The sequence below is a fragment of the Arvicola amphibius genome, chromosome 1 (genome assembly GCF_903992535.2).
Source record: "Arvicola amphibius chromosome 1, mArvAmp1.2, whole genome shotgun sequence".
Taxonomy (NCBI): Eukaryota; Metazoa; Chordata; class Mammalia; order Rodentia; family Cricetidae; genus Arvicola; species Arvicola amphibius.
This window is the reverse complement of record NC_052047.1, coordinates 70,580,138-70,592,678: the sequence shown is the minus strand read 5'-3', so window position 1 is coordinate 70,592,678 and position 12,541 is coordinate 70,580,138.

Sequence of the window (12,541 nt, the reverse complement as noted above, 5' to 3'; positions counted from 1 at the left end):
GGCAGTGAGATGAAACAAAAAGAGCCAAATTGTTGAATTTATCAGTTTATTTCAATAACCTTTAGTGAGTTTTTTTGTTCTGTTTTACTCTGTATAAAATGCCTGCACCTGTCAATGGCTAGTTTCTGCTCCTGGATCTAAAGCTGTGCCATACAATTCAGAAAAATCATTTTTGTTCATTGAATTCAGGTATGGTGTGTAGCTCAGGGGCAGAGCACTTGCTAGCATATGTGAAGCCCTAAATTCATCCCTGGCACCACCAGCCTAAACACATATGCCAAGAACATGCTACACACATGGTATACTTTTGTTACTGATGGTGGTTCTTTTCTTTCATATGTAATATACTTTCTTTTTTAAAAATTTATTTGTTTATTATGTATACAATATTCTGTCTGTATGTCTGCCTGCAGGCCAGAAGAGGGCACCAGATCTCATTACAGATGGTTGTGAGCCACCATGTGGTTGCCGGGAATTGAACTCAGGACCTTTGGAAGAGCAGCCAATGCTCTTAACCTCTGAGCCATCTCTCCAGCCCCTATAATATACTTTCTTAAAAGGCTTGCATGTTTTTAATTATGTGTGTGTTGTGTCTGTGTGTGGGAATGTGCAGATGTCTGCCGGTGCCCTTAGCGATCAGAGGCATCAGTTGCTGCTGGAGTTATGGGTGGTTGTGAGCCACCAGACATGAGTGCTGTGAACTAACTCAGGTTCTCAGCAAAAGCAATATGACTCTTAACCTCTGTGCTAACTTCTCAGACCAACTCTATGCTTGTTTAAGGGAAATTTTTATTACATTTATGTGTGTGAGAATGTTATGGCACACATGTGGAGGTCAGAAGACAACTTATAGGAGTCGTTTTTCTCTCTCCACCATGTGGATCCTGGGAATCAAACTCAGGTCGTCAGGCTTGGCAGCGAGTGCCTTCGCTTGCTAAATTAATCTCAACAGCCAAACCTTTATTACCCGTTGTAACACATGGCTCAGAGCAGAAAGCTAGGTCCCTTTTTTTTTTTTTTTTTTTTTTTTGGTTTTTCGAGACAGGGCTTCCCTGTAGTTTCTAGAGCCTGTCCTGGAACTAGCTCTTGTAGACCAGGCTGGCCTCAAACTCAGAGATCCGCCTGCCTCTGCCTCACAAGTGCTGGGATTAAAGGCGGGCGCCACCACCGCCCGGCTAGGTCCCTTATTCTTTAATGCACATGGTACAAAAAGAGTGTGTTGAGTGTGCTGGAGGGATACTGAGAGCAATCTCCTGAGGGAAGGTAGTGGGGATGCTGGACAGCAGCTGCCCAGCTCCTGAGCAGATACCCAGAGGGTGACATCACAGGGTGGTGTAGGAGGGTCTTCTGTCTATGTGTTACTTTTATTGGTTAAATAAAGAAGCTACCTTGGTCTTTTGATAGGCCTGCCCTTAGGTGGGTGAAATAGACAGGACAGATTTCTAGGAGGAAGAAGGCAGTGAGGCAGATGTCATGGCTCTCCTCTCTGAGATGGACATTGGTTAGACTCTTGCCAGTAAGCCATGGTCAAGTGGAAATACAGATTATTAGAAATGGGTTAGATCAATATATGAGAGTTAGCCAATAAGGGGCTGGAAATAATGGGCCAGGCAGCAATTTAATTAATACAATTTCCGTGTTGTTATTTCGGGGTATAAGCTAGCCAGATGGCAGGACACAGCCCGCTGCCCTTCTACTACAGAGTGGCTGTCCAACGTGGTCTACTGACTCCAAGTAAAACCTGAGAGGGCTTAAAAAGGAGAGAGAGAGAGAGTTTAACACACCACCTGGCTCCTAGCTAGCTCTTTAAACTTAAATTAACCTGCTTCTCTTTATCCACCTTTTGCCTCGGGGCTTTTTACTTTCTTTCTGTATACCTTACTATCACAGCTTCTTGTGTCTACTGGCTGGCTACTGCCTGGCTGATGCGGGGGCAGCTTCCTCCTTCTCACCTCTCCCCTTCTCTCATTCTTCTCTCTAGCTCTCTATTCTTGGTATGTGTGCTTAGGGTGGTGTCCCTCACATATGCCAGGCAAGAGCTATAGCCCTGAGCTACAACCTACATCTAAATTCAGTGATTTTATGAATGATTTTTCTGAATTATCTGCCAGAGTTTCAGGTCCAGGAACAGAAACTAGCTGCTACAGATAGATGCACTGAACGGTCTCTCCACATCTGGTGGGGCTGGGCTGACCTGGCTGAAGCGGAGAATGTGAGGGTTCAGCCATGGACCATGGTTTTCTTGGAGATTCAGGATACACGAATTTACATGCTAAGTGGGGCTTGATGGTACCTGTCTTACAAACCTGAACACTCAGGAAACTGAGGCAGAAGGATCCAGATTCCAGGCCAGGCTAGGATATAATAGTGAGATCTTGTCTCAAACAAACAAAAGGGAAATCGTAAATGTTTTTTAGATATGTATTAGCAACAAGACAATAGAAACATGGAGCAGAGAAGGCTACTCACTCCATAGCAGCCAAGAAGGAAGGGGAGGGACCTAGTGAGTCTAGGTTCAAGATCCATCCGATCCTTCAAACATATGCTTCCAGTAACCAACTTCCTCCAATTAGGCCCAACTCCCGGTAGCCCAGACAAGATCATCAGCAATGGGTGTTGATGAGTCTGTGTTTGCATGGTTTTTTCATGGGCCCTACATACTAAACCACAGCAAATATCTACAGAAGAGATGTAAGTGGCCCATACATACATGAAAACATGTACAATTTCATTCATAAGAAGGGAATTACAGGGCTGGAGAGATGGCTCAGAGGTTAAGTGCATTGCCTACTCTTCCAAAGGTCCTGAGTTCAATTCCCGGCAACCACATGGTGGCTCACAACCATCTGTAATGAGGTCTGGTGCCCTCTTCTGGCCTGCAGGCTTATATTGTATACAGAATAAATAAATAAATGTTAAAAAAAAAAAGGGAATTACAGCCTGGCAATGGGGGTGCAGGCCCTCAATTTAGAGGCAGAGGCAGAAGGATCTCTGTAAGTTCACGGCCAGTCTGGTCTACTGAGTGAACAGTGAACTCCAGGACTGCTAGAACTGTTACATAAAGAAACCCTGTCTCAAAAAAATGAGAGGCCGGGCTGTGGTGGTGCACACCTTTAATCCCAGCACTCGGGAGGCAGAGGCAGGCAGATCTCTGTGAGTTCGAGGCCAACCATGGTCTACAAGAGTGAATTCCAGGATAGGCTCCAAAATCTACAGAGAAACCCTGTCTCAAAAGAAAACAAAAAAAAAAAACAACAATGAGAGAGAGAGAGAGAGAGAGAGAGAGAGAGAGAGAGAGGAGAATGTACTCCCTTGATGGTCTACAGGAAACAGGCACTTCATACTCCTGTGGGGACAAACAACCCACTGGGAAATCTCTTAACCACATCCAGCAAACTGACCTCAGAGCCAGCGATCCCAGTAATGGGAATTGATCCCAAAGACGGCAGGGCAGAAACAAAGAACAAACAGCATCCGGGCTGTGGGGTCTTTTGTTCCCTGACAGGAAGGCCCACTAAAATCAACTCCATGATTTAGGAAGGTGTGAAATAGCATTGTTTTCATAATCAATACAAAGGTGAAACACACCTAATATAATCCAGCCACTACTGTCAAGTTCACTGAAAAGCTTTAATTGAGTTAATTAAGATAAGATTGGTGGTTGAGGGCTGGAGAGATGGCTCAGAGGTTAAGAGCACTGGCTGCTCTTCCAGAGGTCCTGAGTTCAATTCCCAGCAACCACATGGTGGCTCATGACCATCTATAGTGGGATCTGACGCCCTCTTCTGGCATAAAGTTAAACATGAGAGCACTCATATACATTAAATAAATAAATCTTTTTTAAAAAAAGATAAAATTGGTAGCACAAATTTGAAGTTGGAGCAAAAGTAAATTTCCATGACCAGGCACTTTTTTTGATTTGCACTTTTTTATTTTTTATTTTTTTAAGACAAGGTCTCAAAAAATGTAGTTCTGCCAGGACAGGCTCCAAAGCTACAGAGAAACTCTGTCTCGAAAAAAAAAGTAGTTCTGGTTGTACTGGATCTCCCTCTATAGAGCAGGCTGTCCTTGGACTCGCAGAGATCTACCTGCCTCTGCCTCTTGTTTCACTCATGAAAGAGTGAGGGAGAGCCAACAGTTTATAACTCAAGTAATCATTAAAACATATTCTTTTCTTTTTTAATCTTCTCTTCACTGACTATAAGCCAAAGTTGAAAGCCACAGAATCCTACTTGAAAAAATAGGTTGGGAAAGAACTAAACTGGTGAAGTACTTGCTATCCCAAACAGTATACTCACAGAAACAGACAGACACACGGAGACAGACATAAAAAGAAAGACAGACAGGTACAGCATACAGAGACAGACATACATATATACACACAGACACACAGAGACAGACACACACACACAGAGTCACAGAAACAGACACACACAGAGAGACACACAGAGACACACAGAGACAGACAGACATACACATGAAGACACAGAGACACACACATGCAGACATACAGACACTCATACAGACACACACACAGAGACTCAGATACATACACATATACACAGTAAGATATAGCAGGTAAGTCTTTAAAAAGAACCAACAAACATGAGGGGAGAAGGGATCAAGAAATTGCTCAGTGGTTAAAGATCTCATGTATTGCAAGAATGAGGACCAGAGCTTAGACCACCCCCAAAAGCTACAGAAATGCAAGGTAGGGTTGGTGGTCTATCTGTAGTTCCAGTGCTGGAAGGCTAAGACAAGGTAAGCTCAGAACGCTAGCCTGGCTAGCCTATTGGCAAGCTCTGGGTTCTATTGAGAGACTCCACTTCAATAAACAAGGTAGAGAGTGGTTGAGGAAAGGTACCTACGTCAACCTCAGGCCTCCACACACACAGAGACACGTGTGTCCATGTACACATGCACACAGACACACACACACAACACATTCATACACAAGAAAGAAAATGAAAATGGAAAAAACTCTTAGAGGAGATGGTTCAACAGGCAAGAGTGCTTGCTTCAGCAACTCGAGACAAACTTTCTGTAGGAAGTCATAGCCACATAGGTAGCTGCCTGGAGGCGAAAAGCAGAGTTATGTGGTCTGAAGCAGCGGTGGGAACAACGAAGGTTTTGCGTGGAGCAGGGTGTCTTGACCCTCAGCAGAGTGTACTTGCTGCTCATCAAAAGCATCAGAGACCAAGGGGAACGGAAGAGAAACCGTGCAGGTGGGTTCAGAACACTAATCCATTTTCAACTTGGTTATTGTTAAAAAGAAAAATTCTTTTGAAAAAAGAGAGGATATTCCTGGACTGACAGATTCTACTTCACCTTGGCTATAGAGGCCCAAAAGAGCAGAGTCCACAATTGGTGTGGGACAGTGGTCTGTATTCTGCCAACTATATTTTAAATAAACACTGATTGGCCAGTAGCCAGGCAGGAAGTATAGGCAGGACAACCAGACAAGAAGTAAAGGCTGGTCAATAAGAACAGGAGAATTCTGGGAAGAGGACGCAGTCCTGACCTGAGCACAGAAGAAGCAAGATGTGAATGCCCCGCCAAATAAGGTACTGAGCCATATGGCTAACACAGATAAGAATAATAGCTAATAATGGGGTATATAAGCCTGAGATAGTGGGCCAATCAGTTTATAACTAATGTAGACCTCTGTGTGATTTCTTTGGGACCTAACAATTGCAGGAACTGGGCAGGACAGAAAACCCGACAACAAACCCTTCAACGTCTCTAAAGAAGATGTCTGTCAATATGTTGTCAGAAAGTCTTTAAACAAAGAAGGTAAGAGGTCCAGGACCAAAGCACCCAAGATGCAGCATCTTGTCATCACATGTCCTGCGACACAAATGCTGACATATTGCCCGAGGAAAGAACACACAAGAAAAGCAAGGAGGGGCCACAGAGTAAGCTAAACTTTGGCCAAGAGAATGGAGGGAGCCAAAGAAAAACACTAGGAACAGATTGCCAGGAGACCTGGGCTGCCCTCGCAGGGGACTTCTATTTCTGAGCTCAGAGAAGAATAAGAATCTTCCAGAGTGACAAATGATCAGACGCCGGGGGTTAGAAAAGAAGGGGTGCCTGCTTCACGAGCATGAGGACCTGAGTTCAAATCCCCAGCACACATGTAAAATCTAGCCTCTGCCACTACACTTATCTATAACCAGTACCGTGAGGGAGGGGAGGAAGACAGTAGCATCACTGGGGCCTGGTAGCCAGCCAGCCTAGCTGAGAATGCTAAGTTCCAGGATCAGTGGGAACAGTGAGAAGAATGAGGGGGGGATGAGAGAGCACCTGATGCCGTTGACTTCTGAACACGTAGAGACGCATGTGTGCACACGTATACCACATACACACACACACAAACACACAAAAATCTATTTTTGTTTTTCAAGACAGGGTTTCTCTGTGTTACAGCTCTGACTGTCCTGGAACTCATTCTGTAGACCAGGCTGGCCTTGAACTCACAGGGATCCTCCTGCCTCTGCCTTCTGAGTGCTGAGATTAAAGGCATATGGGACATCTCATTCCAACCATTAAAGTCTCCAAACATGTGTGTACACTTATGTGCACTCAAACACAAACATGCTCAGAGATGTGTTGATATTTTGTTTTTCCCCATTTTGTCTAACTTTTAAAATAGGTAATAAATTTACATAGCTAAACATAAAAATAACAGAGATGAAGCTTTTTCAATGATTTATTTTATTTTACAAGTATGCACAAATGTGCACCATACATGTGCCTGGTGCCCTCCAGGAGGCCAGAGGAGAGTGTCAGATTTCCTGAAACTGGAGTTACAGATGGTTGTAAACCACTCCATGGTACTAGGAACTGAACCCCAGTCCTCTGGAAGAGCCTCCAGTGCTCTTAACAGATGAGCCATCTCTCCAGCCCTGAACGAACATTCTTAATCCTGTCTTCCTTTACCTCCCTACCCTTAATAGCATTTTCTCTGAAAAGAACCATTTAAAGAACCATTTTTCTCTGTTGTCTTAGTTCAGTATCTCTCCCAGTTTTTCTAATCTTTTAGGTAAAAATAATTTTTCCTTTAGTTTGGCTTTTTTGAGACAGGGTTTCACCGTGTGTCTCCAGCTGTCCTGGAACTCACTTTGTAGACCAGGCTGGCCTTGAACTCACTGAGGTCCACCTACCTTTGTCTCCCAGGTGCTGGGATTAAAGGCACTTGCCACCACCACATTCACTGAGCTAGAAGTGCCTTTGTAGGCGAGGATGACCCAGATTCAGGGATTCCAGGCCTGCGCCACCACACCTGGATGGTCATGTGATTTTTAAGGCAGGGATTAGTCTCCTAGAACTTGGCCCCCCAAGCATGTCAAGGTCTAGTATTGCACGGCAGTGAACAAAGGGACACCCACAGTAATCTATCTCTACCTGACCCTCTTCAGACTGGATATAACACCCCTGAGTCTGCAAAGATGACGCCTGCCATCAGCAAGAGTGAATGATGGAGACTATACAAGCGTCAAGCCCACCGCTGGAGTTTAGTGGTGAACCGTAAGGTGAGGTGGGGCGCATTAGCTTCAGGTAGAGAGCTCCAAATGTGCGTGTTTCAGTGTGTGTTCCTTACGGTGCGGCAAAAGCGTTATCGGTTAAATGATAATAAAACGTTTCTGCAAAAATGTCAAGAGTGAGTTTCAGAAGTATGTATCTAATAAAAAGTGAGCAAACTCTAACTATTGCCACACAGACTCCCACACAATTTCTGTGGATGTTTATAAACCAGCAGGGCCTCAAGCTCAATAGCCCCAGGAACACCAAGGGTCACAATGTGCTGTGTAAATTTTAAGTGTCTGCTTCAAAACTTGGGGGTTTTGAGCACTGGCTGCTCTTGCAGAGGACTTCAGCTCTGTTTCCAACCCCCATGTGGTGGCTCACAACTGTTATGCCCAGGACATGAGCCCCTCAGAGACCACCAGGAGTTTGAGGTCAAACACAAGAGCTTGGGCTCTCCATTGTGTCCATTCCGACACAGCAGTTGAATTAGGAAGAGCCTTGAGCTCAGCTATGTAGGCTTTTAAGGAGTAAAGTAAGGGGTAGGGGATTCTTTTTTTTAAGAAATACTTATTTATTATGGATACAATATTCTGTATGTGTGTATGCCTGATAGGCCAGAAGAGGGCACCAGACCTCATTGCAGATGGTTGTGAGCCACCATGTGGTTGCTGGGAATTGAACTCAGGACCTTTGGAAGAGCAGGCAATGCTCTTAACCATTGAGCCATCTCTCCAGCCCCTGGTAGGGGATTCTTTTAGCAGTTGTTGTGCCTTCCTCAGCTGTCAAGCAATTCAAAGAGAACATAATAATACAAATAAATCCAGACTCTCTGTGAATTTTCCATTTTTACGTGGCTTATTTTTCTTTACTCCTTTTAAACTATGACTATCTGTACTCTGTCTCTTTAAAGACTCTTTACCCCTTTTTAAAAGCATTAGCTTTATTTTATGACTCTCTATACACTTTTTCTTCTTTCTTCTAAGCCTATGTACACGTATCCAACACTATGACTCATCTGGATTTGTCTTTATTGAATATCTGTAATTGTTTACTGTCTTGAAGAGCTTTTAAAATGGTAAGCAGCTTGGTTGCAGCTGCACTGGATGCTGGCTCCGCCTCTCTCCAATTTCAAAATGGTGGAGGTACCAGTACTGCTAGCTCTGGGGTCTCCAGGTAGGAGCCCAGGTAGGAGCAGCGCTCAGCACTTTAGCTCTGAGAATAAGTGTGAAGTACATAAACCCTTTTTATCTGAGTAATAGCTAAATCTGCCATGCAGAGCACTGCACAGCCTGGAAACATCTCTGTGTATGGTGGCAGAAATCCGCCATGCTCTCCGCCTGTGCACCCCTAGCAGCACTGAGCCCTGGCCATGGTCTCAGCTACTTTCCTCCTGACCCCAAGTGGGCCCACAAATGCCATTGAAAAGCTCCACAGCCAGTGTTTGTGCTGGCGGCATGGCCCAGGAAGCCACATTTTAAAACAGCGCTGCTTTTTTCCTGCTAAGGCTGAATCAGGAAAAGCCTTTCTGTAAGGAGCCATGCCTCTGCTTGCTTCTAGCCAACAAAGCCCATCCAAGAAAATTCCGCTAGCAAACCATGCTTAACTCTGTTCTTTTATCTAGAATTAATTATTAAGCTTTCTCAGGTTTTACATGGATTTAGTCCACCACGTTGGTGCACCAAACGTAGAAGGAGGAGCTGCTTGTTTGTCCCAGCTACCCAGAACCAAAATAATCACACAGAAACTGTATTAATTAAAACACTGGTTGGCCCATTAGCTCTAACTTCTTGTTGGCTAACTCTTACATCTTATTTTAACCCATTTCTAATAATCTGTGTATCACCACGAGGTAGTGGCCTACCAGCAAAGTTTCAGCACTTCTATTTCCAATGACGGATCCATAGTGTCTCCCTGACTCTGCCCTACTTTCTCCCAGCATTCAGTCTAGTCCTCCCCACCTAGGTCTGCTCTGCCCTTATCTGCTCTGCTATAGGCTGAAAGCAGCTCTTTTTTTTTTTTTTTTTTTTTTTTTTTTTTTTTTTTTTTAAATATACTGAATTGGGAATTCATTTATTTATTTATGTATTACATATACAATATTCTGTCTGTGTGTATGCCTACAGGCCAGAAGAGGGCACCAGACCTCATTACAGATGGTTGTGAGCCACCATGTGGTTGCTGGGAATTGAACTCAGGAAGTTTGGAAGACGAGGCAATGCTCTTAACCACTGAGCCATCTCTCCAGCCCTGAAAGCAGCTCTTTATTCATTAATAGTAATCACAACACACAGAGGGGACTCCCACATCACATGACAGCCAGGGAAACATAGAGAGAGCCTGTCTTAAAGAAAAAGCCTTGGTAATGACTTTGAAGAATCTTTTCCCATAGATCATGTTTTAATTAATAAGGACGTGTACTTACAAATCACTTCATAAACTAAGGTTTTCCATTTAAGATTTATTTTTATTTTATGTGCGTGAATAATTTGCCTCCATGTATGTATGCATGCCACCTGTGTGCCTGGTACCCAAGGGGGTCAGAAGAGGGTGCAGCATACTCTGGAACTGGAAGTGGGTACACTGTACATGATGTACAATATGTGTGCATGTGCTTCAATATTCTACCAAGATGGGGGAGCTATCAAATTTTAACATGCTAGCCGGGCGGTGGTGGCGCACGCCTTTAATCCCAGCACTCGGGAGGCAGAGGCAGGCGGATCTCTGTGAGTTCGAGACCAGCCTGGTCTACAAGAGCTAGCTCCAGCACAGGCTCTAAAGCTGCAGAGAAACCCTGTCTTGAAAAACCAAAAAAAAAAAAAAAAAATTTAACATGCTTTAGAATTCAACTCTTGTACACATTGTGATAAAGTAGATGTGAACCACAAGTGTGCAGGTGGCCATTTGTTATTCTTTGCTGCCCATCACTCTATCTAGGATTGTTTTGAGTCTTTGAAAATAAGTGTACACAGCAGCATTGAATTACTAGTTTCTTATTTATGTGTATGTGTTTTGCCTGCATGTATGTGCAGTGCATCATGTGTGTGCAGTGCCCATAAAGGCCAGAACAGCTCTCTAGAACTAGAGTTACAGTTATAAGCGGCCATGTAAGTGTAGGAAATTGAACCTGGGTCCTCTAACCACTGAGCCATCTCTCCAGACCCCTTTAATTTTTAACACTTTTTTTTTCTCTGTGAAACAGCCCTGGCTGTTCTGGAACTCTCTCTGTATACCAGGCTGATCTCAAACTTACAGAGATATGCCTGCCTTTGGCTCCCAAGAGCTGGGATTAAAGGTGTGTGCCACCACCACCCGGTAACAAATAGGTTTAGAGACTCAGACTGTTCTTACATTAAATGCAAAAAAATTTAAGGGAGAAGTTCCTTTGAGATCACAACCATGAAGTCACATGGTTATACAAACCCTGCTGCATTGGTGTGTGAAACATGAAGCACATTTACCTTTCTCGTCAGTCACCTAGCACCATTATATGTATATGTGTGTCTATGTATCTACTTTATTTCTGAAGCAACTACTTTATTGCTGAACCTGAAGCTCACCCATTGGTCAGACCGACTAGCCAGAGACTGCCTGGAATCCTGTCTCAGCTTCCCGTGTTTGTTTTGCAGAGGTATGCTTATGTGTTCCATGTCTGCCTCTGTTGGGGGGGGTGTTTATTTGTTTTTGTTTTTTGAGACAGGGTTTCTTTCAGCCTGGCTGTCCTGAAAGATGTTCTGTGGACCAGACTGGCCTCTATCTCACAGAGATCTACCTGCCTCTGCCTCCCAGTTGCTGGGATTAAAGGTGAGGACCACCTCTGTCTGGCTCATGTCTGACTTTTTGAGTACAGGAATCTAAATGCAAGGTATCATGCTTGCAAAGCATGTTACTCACTAAGCTATTTCCCCAGCCACTGTGTATTCATGTTTTTATAAGTTGCTTAATGTCAGCCGGGCAGCAGTGGTGCATGCCTTTAATCCCAGCATTTGGGAGTCAGAGACAGGCAGATTTCTGTGAGTTCGAAACCAGCCTGGTCTACAGAATGAGTTCCAGAACAGCCAGGGCTGTTTCACAGAGAAACTCTGTCTCAAAAAATAAAACAAAAAAATAGTTGCTTAATGCTTAATGATCCACAACACAAATATATCAAAAACTTATCCTATTGTCCTTAAGAGATAACCTGAAGCTCACAAATAAACGAGTTTGGTTACCTATTCTTTTACATTGGCTTTGCGCTTTTCTCACTTAAAATTATATTTTCATTTTATGTGTAGGAATGTTTTGCCTGCATGTATGTATATATTTGTGGTGATATTTTGTTTGTGCTCTAACAAATAAAGCTTACCTGATGATCAAAATGCAGAGCTAGCCACTAGTTAGCTATAGAGGCAGTGGTGGCACACACTTTAACCCCAGCACTTAGGAGGCAGAGGCAGACAGATCTCTGTGAGTTCAAAGCCACCCTGGGCTATGCAAGATCGATCCAGTCTAAAGGAGGATCAGAGTCAGGTGGTGGTGGCTCATTAACCCCAGCACTAGGGAAGGGAAGGCAGGAAGGGTATGCTGAGGTGGAGAGAGGAATGAAAGGTGGGAAGAGACAGGAGCTCATGGATTCAATCTGAGGTTTCGGAGAAAGGCATTCAGTCTGAAAACTTGTGGAAATAGGGTACCCCATTTGGTCTGAGGATTTCATAGAGTTAAGAACTAGTAGCTGGCTGCTCTGCTTCTCTGATCTTTCAACTTTCAACCCCTAATATCTGACTGCAGGTTTTTATTATTAAGACCAAATAGAGATCGTGCTACACACATTTTACTTAGAGGTTCAGGTATCATCTATTGAAGACTGCCTTCTCCCCTGCTGAACTGCTTGCCAAATGATCAACCTACATGAACATGTGGGTTCATTTCCAAACTCTGGCCCACCGGTTTATCATTTTGCTAGAACATACTTGGTTACTATAGCTTTGTAGTCTGTTTTGGAATTAAGAAGGGTATATCCTCCATCTTGGTTCTTTAT